At 41.3% G+C, this 20,912-nt stretch overlaps 1 protein-coding gene across 1 annotated transcript in view; it reads right to left on the bottom strand.

The window, feature by feature from the left end:
- LOC123800378 (uncharacterized) overlaps positions 1-20,548 on the bottom strand; it is a 37,596-nt gene extending 17,048 nt beyond the window's left edge. Inside the window, exons 1-2 of the mRNA XM_087862926.1 lie at positions 8,456-20,548; positions 8,039-8,143 (exon numbers count right to left, since the gene is read on the bottom strand). The gene's annotated coding sequence lies outside the window, so the exon portion shown is untranslated. The remainder of the gene's footprint in view (positions 1-8,038; positions 8,144-8,455) is intronic.
- Positions 20,549-20,912: the final 364 nt, after the last annotated feature.

The following is a 20,912-nucleotide window of genomic DNA, read 5'->3' as shown; positions in this document are numbered from 1 at the left end:
CCACGAGTCACATAGACCAGCAAGAAACAGTGGCAATCTACAAAAACAGGGACTTTACAGGCAATACAATGGCACTAAATTCATATTTTTCAATAGTTACTCTGAATGTAAATGGGCTGAATGCTCCCATGAAAAGATAGGGTTTCAGATTGGATAAAAAAGCAGGACTCATCCATATGCTGTGGACAAGAGACTCATTTTGAATCTAAAGACACCTCTAGATTGAAAGTGAGGGGCTGGAGAACCATTTACCATTCTAATGGACCTCAAAAGAAAGCTGGGGTAGGAATCCTCATATCAGACAAATTAGATTTTAAACCAAAAACCATAGTAAGAGATGTAGAGGAACACTACATCATACTTAAAGGGTCTATTCAACAACAAGATCTAACAATTGTAAATATCTATACCCCCAACATGGGAGCAGCCAATTATATAAACCAAATAGCCAAAATAAAGAAACATATTGATAACAATACATTAATAGTAGGAGATCTCAACACTCCACTCACAGCAATGGACAGATCATCTAAGCCGAAAATCCACAAAGAAACAAGAGCTTTGAATCACACAATGGACCAGGTAGACTTTGTAGACATATACAGAACATTCCATCTAAAACAACAGAATAATCATTCCTCTTGAGTTCACATGGAACTTTCTACAGAATAGATCACATACTGGGTCACAAGCCAGGTCTCAACTGATACCAAAAGACTGAGATTATTCCCTGCATATTTTCAGACCACCATGCTTTGAAACTGGAACTCAACCACAAGAAGAAATTTGGAAGGAACTCAAACACTTGGAAGTTAAAGAGCATCCTGCTAAAGAATGATTGGACCAACCAGGAAATTAAAGAACTTAAACAATTCATTGAAACTAATGAGAGTGAAAACACATCGGTCCAAAACCTATGGGATACTGCAAAGGCAGTCCTAAGAGTGAAATACATAGTTATCCAAGCTCTCTCAAAAAATCAGAAAATTCCCAAATGCACAAGCTAACCATACACCTAAAGGAGCTAGAGAAAGAACAGCACATAAAACAAACCAAGCAAGAGAAGAGAAATAATAAAGATTAGAGCAGAAATCAATGAAATGAAAACAAAAAAAAACCCAGTAGAACAGATCAACAAAACTGGAAGCTGGTTCTTTGAAAGAATTAATAAGATCGATAAACCTCTGACCAGACTTATCCAAAAGAAAAGGGAAAGGACCCAAATCAATAAAATCATAAATGAAAAGGGAGAGATCACAACTAACACCAAGGAAATAGAAACAATGATTAGAAATTATTACCAGCAACTCTATGCCAACAAATTAAGCAATCTGGAAGAAATGGATGCATTCCTGGAAACTTATAAACTACCAAGACTGAAACAGGAAGAAACAGACAATCTGAACAGACCAATAACCAGTAAGTAAATTCAAGCTGTAATCAAAAACCTCCCAAAAAACAAGAGTCCAGGGCCAGATGGCTTCCCAGGGGAATTCTACCAAACATTTAAAGAAGAAATAATACCGATTCTACTGAAGCTGTTTAAAAAAACAGAAATGGAAGGAAAACTTCCAAACTTGCTCTACAAGGCCAGCATTATCCTGATCCCAAAACCAGAGAAAGACCCCATTAAAAAGAGAATTACAGCCCAATATCCCTGATGAACATGGATGCAAAAGTACTCAACAAGATCCTAGCCAACAGGATGCAACTGTATATTAAAAGGATTCTTCACCACGAACAGGTGGGATTTATTCCTGAGATGCAAGGATAGGTCAACATTTGGAAATCAATCAACATGCTAGAGCACATTAATAAAGGAAAAGACAAGAACTATATGATCCTCTCAACTGATGCAGAAAAAGCAGCATTCGACAAAATACAGCATCTTTTTTTTTTTAATTTTTATTTATGAGAGAGCAACAGCAGGGGGCGGGGAGAGGGAGAAGTGGGCTCCCTGCAGAGCAGGGATCCTGATGTGGGGCTTGATCTCAGGACCCCGGGACCACAACTCGAGCTGAAGGCAGCTGCCCAACCGTCTGAGCCACCCAGGCACCCGTATAGCATCCTTTCTTGATTAAAACCCTTCAAGTATAGGGATAGAGGGAACATACCTCAATACCATAAAAGCTATCTATGAAAAGCCCATAGTGAATATGGGCTGAGAGCTTTTCCCTTAAGGTCAGGAACACGACAGGGATGCCCACTCTCACCACTACTGTTCAACATCATACTAGAAGTGCTCAGCAATCAGACAACAAAAAGAAATAAAAGGCATTCAAATTGGCAAAGAAGTCGTCAAACTCTCTGTCTTCGTAGATGACATGATACTTTATGTGGAAAACCCAAAAGACTCCATCCCCAAATTACTAGAACTCATACAGCAATTCAGCAATGTGGCAGGATACAAAATCAATGCACAGAAGGGCGCCTGGGTGGCTCAGTCGGTTAAGCATCTGCCTTCAGCTCAGGTCATGATCTCAGGGTCCTGGGATCAAGCCCCATGGTGGGCTGCCTGCTTGGTGGGGAGTCTGCTTCTCCCTCTCCCTCTGCCCCTCCGCACCACTTGTGTTCTCTCTCTCGAGCTCTTAAATGGGCAAATAAAATCTTAAAACAAAACAAACAAACAAAAAAATTACCAAGAAGGTGAAAAGACAATCCACAGAATGGGAAAAAATATTTATAAACTAAATATTTGACAATAGTCTGTATCCAGTCTATATAAAGAACTCTTGTAACTCAACGATAAAAAAATAAACCAATTAAAGGGCGCCTGGGTGGCACAGCGGTTAAGCGTCTGCCTTCGGCTCAGGGCGTGATCCCGGCATTATGGGATCGAGCCCCACATCAGGCTCCTCCGCTATGAGCCTGCTTCTTCCTCTCCCACTCCCCCTGCTTGTGTTCCCTCTCTCGCTGGCTGTCTCTGTCGAATAAATAAATAAAATCTTAAAAAAAAAATAAACCAATTAAAAAACGGGCAAAAAATTTGAATAAACATATCTCACAAGAAGATATACTAATGGCCAACAGGTGCATGTAAAGATGTTCAACCACTTTAATCATTCAGGAAAATCAAATCAAAACCACAATGATATTCCACTCCATACCCACTAGAATGGCTGTACTAGAGAAGACAAACAATAACAAGTGAGTCGAGGATGTAGAGAAATTGGACTGCTTATATACTGCTGGTTGGAATGCAGAATTATGCAGCCCCTCTAGAGAACAGTTTGGTAATTTCTCAAAAAGTTAAATATAAAGTTACCATATGACCCAGCAACTCCACTCCCACGCCTAAGTACATACCCAGAGCACTAAAATTATATGCTTATGCAAAAGCTTGTCTATAAATGTTCAAAGCAGCTTTATTCATAATAGACAAAAGGCGGGAAAAACACAGATGTCCGTCCATAATAATGGATAAATCAAATGTGATAGATCTGTATAACATAATAGAGCCATTTAAAAAGAAGTACTAATACATGCTAGAGTAAGGATGAACATTGAAAACATTATGCTAAGTCAAAGACACCAGACACAAAAGACCTCAGATTTTATGATTCCACTTATATGAAATATCCATGATGGGCAAATCTATACAGACAAAAAGCCAATCAGTGGTTGCCCGGAGTTAAGGCAAAATAGGGGACTAACTACTAATGGGTGTGGTGTCTTGTCTGGGGATGATGAAAATGTGTTGAAAATAGATACTGGTGATGGTTGCACCACCATGTGAAAATACTAAAAACCACTGAATTGAACCTTTCCTTCCTTCCTTCCTTCTTCCTTCCTTCCTCCTTCCCTCTTTCTCTCCATCCTTCCTTTCTTTTTTTTTCCCTCCCTCCCTCTCTCTTTCCCTCCCTTCCTTCAGGTTTTATTTTTAAGTAATCTCTACACCCAATGTGGGGTTCAATCTCACAACCCTGAAATCAAGAGCTGCATGCTCTACGCTCTACAGACTGAGCCAGCCAGGCATCCCTGAATTGAACACTTGAAAAAGGTGAATTTTATGATATGTGAATTCTATCTCTATAAAAAAAGTTTTAAAATAAACTACATAAATTTTACTATGTACTAATTTCAAAATATCTCTAGTATATATTCTTTTTTTTTTTAAGATTTTATTTATTTATTTGACAGAGAGAGAGACAGCCAGCGAGACAGGGAACACAAGCAGGGGGAGTGGGAGAGGAAGAAGCAGGCTCCCAGCAGAGGAGCCTGATGTGGGGTTCGATCCCAGACCTCCGGGATCACGCCCTGAGCCAAAGGCAGACGCCTAACGACTGAGCCACCCAGGCGCCCCTCTAGTATATGTTCTTTTATTTTTTTTTTAAAGATTTTATTTATTTATTCGACAGAGATAGAGACAGCCAGCGAGAGAGGGAACACAAGCAGGGGGAGTGGGAGAGGAAGAAGCAGGCTCATAGCAGAGGAGCCTGATGTGGGGCTCGATCCCATAATGCCAGGATCACGCCCTGAGCCGAAGGCAGACGCTTAACCGCTGTACCACCCAGGCGCCCCTCTAGTATATATTCTTAAATGCAAAAATTAAGGTGAAGAACAGGTTATTATATGGTATGCTTATATCCTTTGGGAAAGAAGCATTAAAAATAAGTACATACATATATACACACATACATATATATATACATAAATATACATGTATATACATTCACACATATATATACAAATACATGCAAGAAAAAGGTAGAAATGCATATTTATGTGTATTTAGTTTATATACATACCTGTATCTATCTACCCAGATAGATAGCTATAAAATATTTACTTGTCTCTGCATTTAAAAAAAATGGAGAAAATACACACACACAAAATGTGTTCCCTATAATTACAAGAGGAGGTTGCAGTGAAAGATAGAGATGGGAGTGAGAATTCACTTCTACTTATGTTTGCATTGTACTGATTTTTCCAATTTAAATATATTACCCAATACACACACACACACACAGATAAAAAAAATTAATAAAACCATGATAGCTTGGTATACATTAATTGTTGGCATTACTATGGCAACTCTATATGTCCTCTCCTGGCAAAGCATTTTGAGAATGCTATCACCATCTGAAAATATCAATCCTATATCCACATGCTATAATTTTAGGCTTTCAGATATATGATGACTAGCCAGACCACAGTTTTTCCATTTTTAATCAGCAGCTTCTACATTAAAGTACAATTTAATAACTAATAAAACTTGGAATAAAAAATTAGCATTCACTAAAGAATTTTCAGTCAAGTCTTTTAAATGTACTTATGCAAAGAAATTGGAAAGCTTAAAAAAATGTACAATTTTTAAATAAATGTGTCCAAAATTGAACCAAGAAGTTCAGAAAACCTGAAAAAAAACTATATACTATCTAAGAAATCAAATTAGTAATCAAATCTATCCAAAACATTACCAAGGGATATAGAAAAACCACTAGGTGTAACGGACACTTACAACCTAAGGTGTAGGAAGAAATTTACTTAATGGGGTAACTGGTGTGTATGAAAACCCACAGGGACTACCCCGGTGTTTGCTAACACTTCCCTGAGTAATCTCTGAAAATCAGGCACAACGTAAGGATGCCAGATTTCATGCGGTAATACTGGAAAAAAGGTGAGAAAGGACAAGATGAACCTCAAGAAGAATGAATTAAAGTCTAATGGAATGAATTAGAATGCCCAGAAACAGATGTATGCAGACATGGTAATATACTACATAGCTGTGGCATTACAATTCATTAAGAAAAACATTAGTAAAGAATTGGTGCTTTATGTGTTAAAAGGTAAAACTAGATTCCCTCCTCATCTTATCTACAGTAACAATTTCCATATCAATTCAAGGCTTAAATATTTTTAATAGTATTAATATTAATTAAACAAAAATTTTAAATATTAAATTATCTTAAGTTAGGGAAGAATTTTAAAATTGAAAAAGAAAAAATAAAATGGAAAAGATCAAAAGATTGGTCTATGTAAAAATATAAAACTCTAATAAGGCCAAAGGCTCTGTAGAGGTAAAGGTCAAGGGACAGACTTGGAGAAAATGTTCAGAACAAATATAACAAAGAATTAGTGTCCAAAATATATCAAGTATTCTTAAAAATTAATAGAAAGATTTAAAATGAAAAGCCAATAAATATATTATATACAAGCTCATTAGTAATCTCAGAAATGCAAATTTAAATGATGAGTTTTTCTCAGAAGTTAGATTGGCAATAAGTCTAAAATCTGACAATACCAAGTGCTGGCAAGTAAGCAGGGTTAAGGAACAGTCACACGTATAGTGTCACAGTTTAGGTGAGGAAAATAATTATGCAGAGCTACTTAAAGGACATGTGGGCCATTCAGCCTTCTTCCAGATATTCTATACCACTGACCCAAGCAAGACCACTAGAAAACTGTGTACTTGAACTCTGTTATGAACCGAACCCTTGTGTCCCCCCACCAAAATTCTTATGTTGAAGCCGTAACCCCAGTGTGATGGTATTTGACGATGGGGACTTTGGGAGGTAATTGGGTCATTAGTGTAGAGCCCTAAGGAGATTAGCGAGAGTTGCCGCCTACTCTCTCCCCACCAAGCGAATGACAAGAGAGCCATGTGCAAACTGGATGAGGGTCCTCGCTAAGAACCAAATTTGTTGACATCTTGTTCTTGGAGTTCCCAGACTCCAGAACTCTAAGAATTCATTGTTTGTTGTTTAAGCCGTCAGTCTCTGATAATTTGTTACAGCAGTGCCAGTGTTTTAGTGCCATCAAAGACTTTTCTCTGGTTCTCCTTTGCTGTCACAAAGTTAGAGGCAAACCTGCAGTTCAACTTTGATAACTCTGGGACTTTATAGGACCAGCATTTATCTATATGCTGACTTTTTGCTCAGCTCTTGACCTGATAGTCTATAGCATCTCTAATGTTTATTTTCATCTATTTCTTTTTTTTTAAATATTTTTATTTATTTATTTGACAGAGAGAGCACAAGCAGGGGGAGGGGCAGTGGGAGAGGGAGAAGCAGGCTCCCTGCCAAGCAAGGAGCCCAATGTGGGACCCGATCCCAGGACCCCGAGATCATGACCCGAGCCGAAGGCAGACGCCCAACTGACTGAGCCACCCAGGCGCCCCTATTTTCATCTATTTCTATTTTTCTATTTTAATTTCTGTTCCCTTACAAACTTCACAAAATCCACTGTAAAACAAGGCAGGAATAAACTCACCTGTGATGTGTTCATTTCCTGTTGCTCTTGGAAAACTGAAGACAACTGTAAAGGTACAGGTGGGAAAGAAGGAAAGAAAACGAGGTCCTATGCAACCAGGTGAACTGTGCAGCTCTCAGAGTTATCTGCCTAATAAGCTTCCCACAGCAGCTACATACAAAGCCCCTGTGGGCCAGGCCCTTCAGCCCTAAGGGCAGGCACCCAGTGTCTATGCTGATGCTGGTCACAGAGCGGTAAGAACGCGATTTTTCATTGAATGAATGTAAATATTTCCAACTAATTTCCTACTAAGAAGAATTTATCTTCCCCTCAAGTGACTAAAAAAAAAAAAAAAAAGTAAAAATCACTGAGAACTATTAAACAAAGAACAATACAGGGAAGACATTGCATTTATTTCTCTGCATGACTAGTAACAATGTTTGGCCCTTGAGTTAAAAAATCCTCATCAGCAACCCCTGAGAAGGGATGGGATACTTTGTTTATTCTAACTTGGTTACGGTTTCTCAAAAAGATCTTTTAATAAAAAATTTGCGGTGACGTCATTGTTAAGGGGGGACAGCAAGGAGTTCTCTGGGCATGCCACTAATAAAGTATGTGACTCTAAACAAGTCACTTACCTTTTGGTCCACTTTCTTTTTTACCTCTTAAATAAAGGCAAAATTTTAAAAACTTCGAAGTCTTTATACATTAGCTATTTGATTTTTTTACTGTCAGAATAGAGGGAGCAGCGAAGCACTGCTCTAGGTTGTAGAGTGATCTTGGGTAAATCACTTCAACTTTGAGCCACAGTTTTCCTATTCTCTCAACATGGAAACAGCTGACTTACCTCAAATATGGAAGTGAGATCTCTTGACGACAAAAATCCAAATATATATAGCATATACGTGAACAGCGCAGAACCACCGCAGATTGGTATTAAAATATTCTCATTCTGCACAAACCAAAACTGAATGTCATTCCCAGAGTTGCTCAGCAACTTGAACAGAGCTCTGCCGCTCTTGCTCCCGTCCCGGCAGGAGCCGCGAGACTGTGCACGAACTCCGCAACCTCCCGGGACCTGCGCCCCCCTCCTCGCGTCCTCACGCTGGATGCCGGCCCCTTCCTTCTCCAGGCCGAAGCCGCCCCCACCCGCCCTGGGCTGGCTCAAGTACCAGAGGTCCAGCTCCGGGGTTCCCTCCACGTTCCCCTCCGCCCCTGAGCCGGAGGGACAGTTGTCGGCCTTCCGCCAACCCTCAGGACTCACCCGCCACTCCCCAGTCCGGTTGCACTGGCCCCTAGAGAGTGCACAGACTCCGCGACCCTGGAAGCGCCACCCACGCAGAGGTGTACCCTGGGGAAACGATTTACACACGCAGAGTGAAAGTGAGCACAAGCAAAAGCAGCCCGGAAGTCCAACACCAGAGTGAAAACTACACTTCCCATAAGTCTTTGCTCCCGTATCTTTGGGGTGTTTACCAAACCAACGCCAGCCGACCTCCCCCCAGGTCTTTTTGGTTTGAATTGAGCAATCCAGTCTTACCGGGAGCCCCAAAGCATTTTATTCAAAGAACACAATAAAGGCTTGAAAGCCCCAGGTGATGCCTTCCTCTCTGCTGGCAGCCTGCCTTGACCTTCCCACGTGGCTCCAAAGCCTCGAGTAATAAACTTGTCTATTTCAATTTCTTTTGTGGTCTTTTGTTAAACTACAAAGAACCACCTTTTTCCGTATTACTTAGATAAAACTCGCCACAGGCCCCTTGTTTACCTATGACAAAACCAGACACAAACCATCAAATTCCCATTCTATGTCCATAAACGATCAGCCAAACCATTTGTCCCCATGACCAATCAGAATAAAATACCTCTAAATTTTACTTGACCAAATTTTTTTTTCTCCCCCACACGACCCCGAAATTTGACTTACTCCTAAGGTTAAACCAGTATAGGAATGCTAAACAATCCCTCTCAAAACCTGGCTGACAGTAAGGAAAGATATTTCCTGATCTTGCCACCCATCCCCTGCTCGACACCCAGTTCCTTCTTGCCTTGTTACACCTCCATTAAAAAAATGAGGTTCTCTCTTTAGTTTTCATTGCTCTGCTACCAGTGGGAGAGTCTACATTGTGTGAATGGAAGTATTGATTCTTGGATTGCCCACAAAAGATTTACCGGAGGATCCACGCTCCAGTAAAGACAGCCAGAAGGAAAGTACCAAGCCCAAAGCAGTTTATCAAGGACAGTACTTTCTGGAGAATGGAGAGCGGGCAGGCCCAGAAGTGGCGACTGCACTGGCGTTAGGGGTATCTTTTCTTTTTACGTTTGCAGAGGTTATGGGTCATAGTGACGAGGAAACAGAAGGCTAGTTGAGGACAAAACACAAACTGACACCCTGCAACCACCCCCACCCGCCATGGGATATGTATGACGTTCTTCCAGGAAGCTCCCAACTATCTGAAATGTTAATGCCTTGCTAGAGGGAAAAACAACCTTAGCTTGACAGTGGCAGGGTCTCCAGTACCCTGTAGATCCGCTTTAGCATATGAAAGTTCTTTTGAAAACCTCCCTTTTCCTTACCTGCACAACGCCCACATATATAATCAGCCACCCCTCACAACCTCGGTGCAGCAGTTCTTCCTGCCCATGGGTCCTGTCCCCGGGCTTTAATAAACCACTATTTTGCACCAAAGGCGTCTCAAGAATTCTTTCTTGGTCGTCAACTCCGGACCTCACCCCACCGAACCTGACTATATTCCAAAACCACACCAGTTAGAGCACTCTCCAACAGGGGTTATTTCTCATCATCTAAGGGACTCCTCCTACCACTTGGGAGGGGGAGTTCTGGCCCTACAAGGTTCCTGTCGCAACTATCCTGGCCACCTTCCCCCATGGGGAGGGGGGTGTGTGTCGAAGCCACAGTATAAATATATTATAATGAAGCAATAGGTTACCCTGGGGCAGAGATGGAAGAGGAGAGGCATGTTCTGCACCTGTGGCTCTGGGTCTGCCAGCCCTGGAGTGTTGGAAGCCCTAAGGCCAGGTTGTTAAAAGGCACAAAGTCAGGATGTTGTACCCTCAGGCTTCTAATGTGTCACCTATTTATCACCAACTCCTGCCTAACTGCCTACTCTGTGAGCTCTTTCTTATTTGTAAATACACACACACACACACACACACACACACACACACACACACTGACTAATCTTTCAAACATTTGCAGATCTTAAGATCAGAGCTGTTTCCCTATGGCCATAGCACCCTCCCCCATTGCAGTAGTCACCCTCCCTTACTGCAAGAGTTGGTTTTTTTTCCTTTTTCACTCAATAAACTTTATTTTCATAGCACTTGTAGGCTTATAGGAAAAATGCACAGAAAGTACAAAGTTCAAAAATATCTGCCTCTTCTACACCCTCACCCCTCCTATAGTTTCCCTATTATTAATGTTACTGAACCCAAGTTCAGCTGCCAGTTCCTCAAAAGGCCATTACTCAAGAGACAAGTTTTTGGAAAGGAATTTGAGCTTTACTCAGGAGGCGGGCAACCTGAGAAGAAGGAGGTGGACTCTTGTTCAAAAGCCAACTCCAAGGGTTCTACTTAAGGGTTGTAGGGTAGTCAATCAGCAAAGGGAGTGCAGTGGCCTGCAACAATTCTTGATTATGTGCAGACTCCACGATACCAGCTACATAAGTTATCTTAGAGCGAGGGAATTGTGTGTGTGTGTGGGGGGGTCTGGTTCTTGTTCTGTGATGTGCAGGAGTACTCTGTTCTTTCTGCAAAGGAAGGCAACATCCACAGATATACAAAGGGAGGTCAGTAAAATCACTTGTATGATCAAAAAAGGAAAAACATTTTGCTTAAAAAATTGCTGGGCTAATCAGAAAGCCGAGACGGCTTCAAACAGACTTGCTGGCTTCTGTGGCCTGGGAAAGTTCTGGTCCTTCACTCCTCAAGGCCAATGGCCTGCAAATCTCAAAGAAAGTAAATTAGTCTGTGGCAGATCACGGGACTTAGGTCACCAAGTAAGGAGTGCGTTAACTTGAAGAGAGTCAACCCTTAAGACCAGCTGCCACGCTGTTATACCAACATCTTGCATTTGTATGGTATGTTAGTTCCTTTTTTTTTTTTTAAGATTTTATTTATTTATTTGACAGAGAGAGAGACATGAGAGAGGGAACACAAGCAGGGGGAGTGGGAGGGGGAGAAGCAGGCTTCCCACCAAGCAGGGATCTCAGGACCCTGGGATCATGACCTGAGCCAAAGGCAGGTGCTTAACGACTGAGCCACCCAGGCGCCCCTAGTATAGTAGTTCCAATTGATGAACCAGTATTGATACATTATTCCTAATTAAAGTCCAGAGTTTATAGTATAGTTCATTCTTTGTATTGTACATATTAGGTATCTACCATTACAGTATCATAAGAAGAGTTTCACTGTTCTAAAAGTATCCTATGCTCCACCTACACCATTCCCCCTAAACCTTTGGCAAGGACTGATCTGTTTATTATTTCTATAATTTGGCCTTCTCCAGAATGTCATATACTTGGAATTATATAATACATAGTCTTTTTTAGATGTGTCTTTCATGTAGCAATATACATTTAATGTTCCTTCATGTCTTTATGGCTTAATAGCCCATTTGTTTTAACTGCTGGATAATACTCCATTGTATGGATGTACCACAATTTATTTATCCCTTCACCTGCTAAAGAACATCCAGTTTTGCTTCCAATGTTGGCACCAGATAGCCAAGCCCCTGTGAGGAAATGGGTATCATCTAGCTCTGCACCGCTGGTTCTCTGAGTCTAGTCTGTCTCCAGATGGTATTTGCCTGGCTTTGGAAAAGTAAGGGACTAGATCTCACCTACAGGCCATTGAACAACTGATGACCTTCAGGAGGTACAACTACCAAACCACCTGAAACAAACTCATATTTGAGTGGACACTAAGGACATATACCAAATATTGGGTCCCTATTATAAAACTTCCTATTTCTAGAATATCAAGTTGGTGGTCAGCCGGCACTTTCACAGACATATATTCCTTCTCATCTGCTTTTGCAGGATTACTGTGACTTGACATACAGAGCTGGTTTGGTAGTCCCAGGTCAAAGCCTTCTGGAAGTCTTAGCATGTGCAGCCAGCATCACTGCACATTGTATGAGTAGCTTCAAACACCTCCCTTAGCAGAGCCAGGCCTGGGTCACAGCATACATTCTTGGGAGTATTCTCTGGGTGGAGAGCCAGCATGACTATGATTCTGCCAAATGTTTCAGCTAAAAGCTCAAGAGTTAACCGAAGGTTTTTTTTCTATACCTGTCGAAGAGATAAACATCCCTTCTTCTGTGCTTACAAGGCAACCAATGTCTACTGCATTTGAATAAATGCTTATGAATCTGTCTCTCCACTTAGATGGTAAGTCACTTGAGAAGAGGAAATTTGTCATATCCAGGTACCAAAAGAGAGCCTGCGTGTAACCAATGATCATTCATGGCTTGCTGACTTTTTTTTTTTTTTTTCAATTTATTTGTCAGAGAGACAGAAAGAGAGCACAAGCAGGGGGAGCAGCAGGCAGAGGGAGAAGCAAGCTCCCCACTGAGCAAGGAACCTGAAGGACCCAGGGATCATGACCTGAGCCGAAGGCAGATGCTTAACTGACTGAGCCACCCAGGTGTCCCAGCTTGCTGACTTTTGGGGGAAAAAAAGGAGCTAGTAGCAATAAAGACTGCCTTGGAAATACCAACAACATGTTTGAACCACAGTCTTCCTAAACATCAAATGACTTCGCAGAGCTATGAAAATGATGTGAGTAGTGAAACTTGTGCTTTTCAGCCCAACTTAGAATTCTAAACGTCAATGCAATTAGAAAATATCTTCACCTCTTCTCATTTTTCTTAGTAGACTGGACTCCCCAAGTCCAAGATATTTCAGACAAATCTAAAACTGTTTGCCTCCTAGGATCCTGAGAATTTTTCCCATAGACATTATAGGAGTAGGCTATGCAATGTCTTGAGCCTAGTTCAATGTATAAATGTCCCTTAACATTTACATTGACAATTCCAAGTGAATGAATGCTTGACATGTAAAAATAAAACACAAAAATTCCATATATTCATTAAATTCCATGGGCGTCATCCAGAGATATAAATCATGGTAGGCCAAAGACAGCCATTAAGACACCCAAGATGGTATGAAAAGTACTATACCTTTCAGAGCAGAGTAGTTCATGATAGCTGAGTATTTTCTCTATGGATGTGATTGGCATGAATTTGCAAACATGAGTAATCTCTAAGTCAAACATCAGACACTGCGTATAGAGGTCAAAGCACTTTGACCCACATTCCTTTATCATATTATTATTATTATTAAGATGAACATGGGGACATCAACGCACAGAGAAATGAAGCTGTTGACTCAGAGACTCAAAGAAAGATGGGCATGTACCAGGAATGAGTCCCTATTCACACTTCTACAGCATTTAGAACTGACAGGGAGCCAGGAATTATTTTAAAAAGCACCTCTCAAACTTTTTTTTTTTTTAAGTAGGCTCCATGCTGGGCATGAACTCACAATATGGGGCTTGAACTCATGACCCTGAGATCAAGACCTGAGCTGAGATTGAGAGTCAGATGTTTAACCAACTGAGCCGCCCAGGGACCCCTCAAACTTTAAGGTATGAACAAATCACCTGGACATCTTGTTAAAAGAAAAACTCGAATTCAGTTGGTCTGTGTCAGGGGCCTAAGATTCTGCATTTCTAATAAGCTTTAGTTGATGCTGATGCTGCTGGTCCACAGACCATACTGAGAAGCAAAACCAAGCACAGTGGTGTATGTTTGGGGTTTTTTTGTTTGTTTGTTTGTTTGTTTTTTTAAAGATTTATTTATCTATTCTACAAAGAGAGTGAGAGCCGGAGGTGGGGGGTGGGGGGGGGAGAGAGAGAATCTCAAACAGACACCTCCCTGATGCAGGGCTCGATCTCGCCACCCTGAGACCACGACCTGAGCCAAAACCAAGAGTCAGATACCTAACTGACCGTGTTACCCAGGCACCCCTAGTGCAGTGGTTTAAAATCATGATTACACAATAAAATTACTTTGGGGTTTCTTTCCTTAAGTAGTGATAATTCTGATGCCTGGGCCTCACTACCAGAGATTCACTGGACTAGAGATTAGCTCAGGTGTTAGTTTCTCTGTTTGGTTTGGTTTGGTTTGGTTTTTTGCTTGTTTTTAAAAATTCCCAAGGAATTTGCAGCCCTGGCTGCAAACCACTGTCCAAGGCTAACCCTTTTATTTAACTGATAAGGCAACTCATAAAGTTTGACTCATCTAGCTTGTCAGTCAAACACAGAACTGGTCCTAGACTTCTGATATTGGGCTCACAGTTCTCTGCTCAGGTTTCATTTCTTCAAGTCAAAATCCTGTCCATTCAAAATGAGTTTCCCTCTTTACTTTTCATTGTTCTTTCCTATTTGTAAATACAGACACACACATAAACATAGCCACATTCACACACTATATTTGCTGTTTCCTCTCTCCTTAATGCTGCTGTCCTGTGAGTTCATGGGTCTGTTTATGCCAAAGACACAGTGGTCAAGATTCTGCATACCTAATCAGCTAAGTCAGAGCCCCACAGAACCAGGACTCCTGCCAAATTCATAGTGATCGCAAGATGAACACTTGCTCTGTTTCTCTGATAGTTACTAGGTGCCAATAGGGGAAGGGAATTAAGAGGTAAAAACCTTCAGTTATAAAGAAAATAAGTTATGGAGATATAAAGTACAGCATAGGGAATATAATCAATAATACTGTAATAACTTTGTATGGTGACAGATGGTATAGACTCACCATGGTGATTATTACATAATGTAGATAAACATTGAATCACTATGTTTACACGTGAAACTAATATGTCAACTATACTTCAACTAAAAAATATTTTATGTGCAATAATTTTATGTACAAAAATTCCAAAGCCACACTGCTGTTAGTGCATACAACACTTCTAACCTTTATTTCAGTATTTGCTTACATTTCCATCCCTTTATTTCAGAGTTAGGTTAGAGCTGCTGCCTAGCAGAAAATGTTTTCACCTGAAAGCTCTATTGATCTGCTAGAAATATCCCATCTGATACAGAACTAGGGGTCAGTGATCACCTTTCCAAAATCTCTTCTTCCCCACGTAGGTCAGTCTCTCCAAGGGAAGGGCTGGATGCCTGCTGCCCAAGAGGCTTTACCAGGCTCCATGTATGGGCATGTCCAGGGCTCCCTGACTTGGGTTCTAAGGTGGGAAGATCTAGATTGCCCTCGCCTGAGAATCACAGCAGAGCACCTGCCTCAGCAGCTGCAGAGAGACATGACATAATTCCTGAAATTATAATAGGGAAGGGCTTTCGCTGGAAGTTAGTGCAGACTGCCCACTGCACAGATGGAGCAACTTGTCCTACAGAGTGATAGTAACATTCACAGTTACTGAATGCTCTTTGGTGAGACATGCTTTCCATGTGTTATTCCATTTCACTTCACCACAACCCCATGCGGAAAGATCTAGGAGTATCCTGATTTCATAGGTAAGAAATTTTGGCTTAGAAAGGTGAACCAGGGCACCTGGCTGGCTCAGTCAGAAGAGCATGCAATTCTTGATCTCGGGTTTGTGAGCTGGAGCCCCACGTTGGGTGTGGAGATTACTAAAAATAAATTAATTAATTAATTAAAAAAAAAAAAGATGAACTAACTTGCCGTGATTACACAGCCAGTAAGTGGCAAAGTCCAATATTGAAACCAGACAGTGTGATTCCAGGTGGTCTTTGCCACTGTGCCTTGTGTGCACAAAAGCAAATGAGGGTAAAATGTCTTAATATTTCTAATTGTGCCCAACCTGGGGAGGAGTGAAGGGAATATCAGGAAAAAAGGTCTCATTGGCCCCATATCTGGCAATAAGGATTGTTCTGTGGAGCTTTACCCTCTTGTACGACGCAGAGCACATAGCCCTATAGTAAGTGAGATGGTATATGTCTGAGGAATCCCCTACCATCAGGTAGTTCTGTCAAGGGAACAGCCCTAAGAGGTTCTTTTTAATGCTTTAGCTTTGCTTACCTCCAGACAGAACAAGGTTTGTCTAATAACCACGCTCCCTTTTAAGTGGACTTAGGCTCCCATAGTGGGCCAACCCGGCCATGGTCCCCTTTCCTTTGTCCCCGTAGGTAGTTCTACTCTCCATGTCTATGCTCCCATTTTGCTTAGAGAGTTTTACTACCTACTTCTATAATTACAGTATACTTAGGGAGTGGGATTCTTGTTATTCAGGTAATCTTCATTTGTTGGATTTGGAAATAAACACACGGATCTAAATTATTTTATGGTCACAAGATGTCAGGAGGGCCAGCACATTCTTCTAGGAACTAGGAATTGGCAGATGTGGTCTATCTCAAATTAACTGAGGTAATTAACTTCGGTGAAGAAGGTAGACATTTCCCCCAAACCTCATGCAGCTTATAACCCAGTGAAAAAACAGTAACATAGTCAATTAAAGGTCAGCTTTCTCCATAAAGAAGTTTGAAATTTAATTTGTCGAACTGTTCCAACCCTTCTCTTGTTTTATGCCATTTGGTTGGAAGCACTATGAATTCAGTCATTTGCTGGTATTGATCAAGAAACATGAAAAGGTTGCTCTATGATCTGAGAGGCCATCTGTAGCAATCACCTTTGATGATGACATCTTATTAAAAGACATTGCACACCATCTAATATTTTTAAAAGGAAAAAAATAAGGAAATAATGTTACTGTTTTTTCATTTTTGTATTTGTTTTGGGGAAGGATGTATTATTTTCCTATTGTGGCTGTAACTACCATAAACTTGGTAGTCTAAAACCATACAAATTTATCATCTCACAGTTCTGGAGATCAGAAGTCTGAAATGGGTTTCACTGGACTAAAATCAAGATGCTGGCAGAGCCACACTGCCTCCAGAGGCTCTAGGGGACAGTCTTTTTTGTACCTTTTCTGGCTTCTAGAAATTCCCTACATTCCCTGGTAGGGACCCCTAATCTACAAGACTACAAAGTCCCAAGGAATTCACAGAAATATCTGGTATGGTTTTGGATTTCTACTGAAATTCTACAGGAATTGCAGGGAAGCAAACTTTATATCATTGAGGGCAGGCATCAGAGTCAGGTAGAAGCCATCTTCCCAAATTCCTTATCACTAAAATAAGAGATTTATTAGATTTAACAAGAATGATATTTGAAAGTGCGTGTGTTTGGGGGAAGCATGCTGTGTGGTGCTACAATGAGTTTAACCACTGACAATTCTCCCAGAGTGAGAAATATTAAAGGTAAATAATCGTTGGGTAATTAGTCAATTCTTTATCAGGCAACTCTTCGCAGGTATTGCTATACATCATTTGCACCCAGAAAGCAGAGTTCATTGACGCAAAATAAATCCCTGGATTATGTGATGTGTCTGTGTGTTTGACCCAATACCATCTCTCTATCTCATCCCTCCCTACTCTGGGAGAGATGTCTGCACTTCTCAGGGCTCAGTAATGCTAAAGTATGGGACAACCTGGAAGTTTGCAGAGAACAACAAGCAGAAAATCTAGGAAAACAATGCTTCTTAGTATTGAAAATGCTACCACCAGAGGTGCCTGGATGGCTTAGTCAGTTAAATGTCCAACTCTCGATTTTGGCTTGGGTCATGGTCTTGGGGTCATGGGATCCAGCACCGCGTTGGGCTCCATGCTCAGAGTGGGGTGTGCTTGGGATTCTCTCTCCCTCTGCCCCTCCCCCCACTCACTAAATAAATAAATAAAATCTTAAAAAAAAAAAAAAAGAAAAGATAATGCTATTGCCAGGCTTACACACGAGTATCTCCAGGCATTAACAAGTAGTCTCTTTAAACTGATAGCTGGACTCCATGAGCTTGTTACTCTCATGCAAAGACTGACAGAACCTCATTGATGTCTTTATTCACCTCCACTCAAGAATTTCTCCAAGTGCCCGGGGGTGTCTCTCATGTACCCCTAAATCAGGCCAAGCCACAGTGCCTGTGCCATTCACTATTGTTAAGTACTCCAGCCCAGGTCTTTGCTAATTGCGGTCTACACACTACTGCAGGCCCCAGCTCTTTGGGGATCACCCTAGCCACCAATATCTCCATTCCTATGATGCTGTGAGAGCTGGAACTGCATTGGGACTAAGGGCCCCTACCTGTAGCCTGCCCAGCTTGAATGACTCACCCTCAGTCTGATTCCACAGCTCTGTAGCTTGTCCCCAGCCAGGCCAAATGTGACACAGCCACCTCCACTCTGGGGTCCATGCTAAAGGAAGTAGACCTTCTGGAACCCTCCCCTTAATATCTACCCTTTCACGCAGGTCTCCTCCCGAACTCCAGTACCATCCCCAACTGCCCTTTATCTGTATTCAATCATTCCTTTCCCACCTGAAGTCCACCTCCCATGTCTTTCAGGCTGTGCTCTGAAGACTAATTCAAATAGGTATAGACATGAGGGTATTATTTATAGCAGTGATTCTTGGGGGAGGGGCATAACAGGGGTGAGGATTTGGGGCCTTGGAGCAAAAAAAAAAAAAAAAAGTTGCTTTTGCCAACTTATATTTTTTTTGGTCACAACTGCAGGGTGCTGCTGACATCTAGCGGTTATAAATAAAGATGCTTCTTAAACATCACTAGACAGCGTCCCACGACAAAGAATTATCCAGCCCAAATGTCAATAGTTGCCAAGGTTGAGAAACTCTGCCTTACGTCTATTTCTTAGAGGAGCTGCTACTGAAGTTTCGGTTTCTCAAGCAGATTTTAGATCAGTTGCCATGTTTCACTTTCTATCTTTTTTCTCGCGTTGCTGTGTTTTACATCTTGATAAGAATAAATTCAAGGGGCGCCTGGGAGGCTCAGTCGTTATGCGTCTGCCTTCGGCTCAGGTCATGATCCCAGGGTCCTGGGATTGAGCCCCACATTGGGCTCCCGCTTGGCAGAAAGCCTGCTTATCCCTCTCCCTCTGCCTGCCACTCTCCCTGCTTGTGCACTCTCTCCCTCTCTCTCCCTCTCTCTGTCAAATAAATAAAATATTTTTTAAAAAGAATAAATTCAAAAGACAATGCACTAATGATTTTCCCCAGAATGCAGCCAATCCAACTTTCTGTGAAAAGAAAGACTGATATACAAATTCCATCTAATAATTTTGACATGTTCAACCCCCACTTACCAGGTGTTCGTTTCCTCAATCCCGAAAATGTATATTATTCAAATTTTTTACAGATGGTTTTTGTTTTCTGAATTTGAATTCTTAACAATATAAACAGATAACCAGGATTTCTTTTTCCTTTGATGTTTGCCTCTGATTGCTTAGTTGCTATCTATTTAAACCTTAATAAGCAAAGACAATTTCTTGGCTAAGAAAAAGGAAGGGAAAGAAGTAAGAACAAGGAAGAAAAAACACAACCAACACACTGAAAATTTTTTCAAACACTGGAGCACCATCCAATTTTTTAAATCCTTAGTAAGGAGGAAATTCTGGGTTTATTTTTCTACCCATACTCAACCATTCAGTACCTTTTCTAAAATATGGCTTCCCACTTCAGAAAAACATTGCAATAGCCTTTAGGCCCACCACATTACCGCTCAGATCTCAATTCTTAAGACTTTTTCCCTGCTTTTCCCATTCCAACCACACCATCCATGCATGCCAAGTCTGCTCCACCTCTAAGGGTTTGCCCTTACTGCTTCCCATGCCTGGAAATTTCTTCCCTAGCTCCATATCTACAGTGCTCACTCCTTCACCCACTTCAGATCTTTGCTCAGTTGCCACTTTCTCAGTGAAACTAGTTATTCAGCTATTACCAACAGATTTATATTATCAAAAAAAACCCTGCACTTCAAACCTCTCTATGCTTTTTCTCCATAGCACAACTGCTATATAATGTTTCACTTGTTCTTTATTATTTTTATATCCCAACTAGAAGATAACTCCATAAAAGTAGGTCCTCTGTGTTTTCATCACTACTATATTGACAGTGCCTTGAACAATGTCTGGTTCTTAGCAGTTGTCCAATATAATTTGTTGAATGAATGAATGACTGAATTCAAGGGGAACAAAAATCTTGGTTTATTGGTATCTGGCATTTTCTGCTTAGGTTCCCAGTACCATCCCCATCCTTACTAGAACCTTATTACGGTGTGTATGGTTGGCAAGGGTAGACAAGCACTCTCACACAATCGTGGGTGGAAGTGTATAAACCTCTTTTCAAAGCTATTCGGCAATACTTATCAACTTTTAAAATGTATATACATTTTGACCCCAAAATTTCCTTAAATTTACCCAACGGAAATAATGGCACGGGTGTACAGCACTGTACCTGTTTTCTCAATGAAGACGAGAAGCAAGGACTTCGGTTTCAGCTTAGGATGCAGAAAGCTGGAAAGAGCATCGCTGCCACCGTTAAAACAAAAATAACGCTGAACAATCTCTCCTGTCGTTTTATTTAAAAACAAATAAAGGAGGTTGCTCGAGTGCCACGCAGGCTTAGCGAGACAGGTGAGGGCTCAGGCCAAAGTCCAGAGGGCCAGCTGCAAATTTCACAAGAGAACCACCCGGAGCTTGGTAAACGTGCTCTCCCCCTCCACCTCGCCCCTCATCCCCCCTATCCCTCCACCCCCCCATCTCCCCCTATCCCACCACCCCGCCCCCCATCCCCCCTATCCGTCCACCCCGCC

This window comes from Ursus americanus, chromosome 6 (assembly GCF_024610735.1).
Source record: "Ursus americanus isolate L20-20 chromosome 6, mUrsAme1.1.p, whole genome shotgun sequence".
NCBI lineage: Eukaryota > Metazoa > Chordata > Mammalia > Carnivora > Ursidae > Ursus > Ursus americanus.
This window is presented reverse-complemented; position numbering and strand designations above follow the sequence as displayed.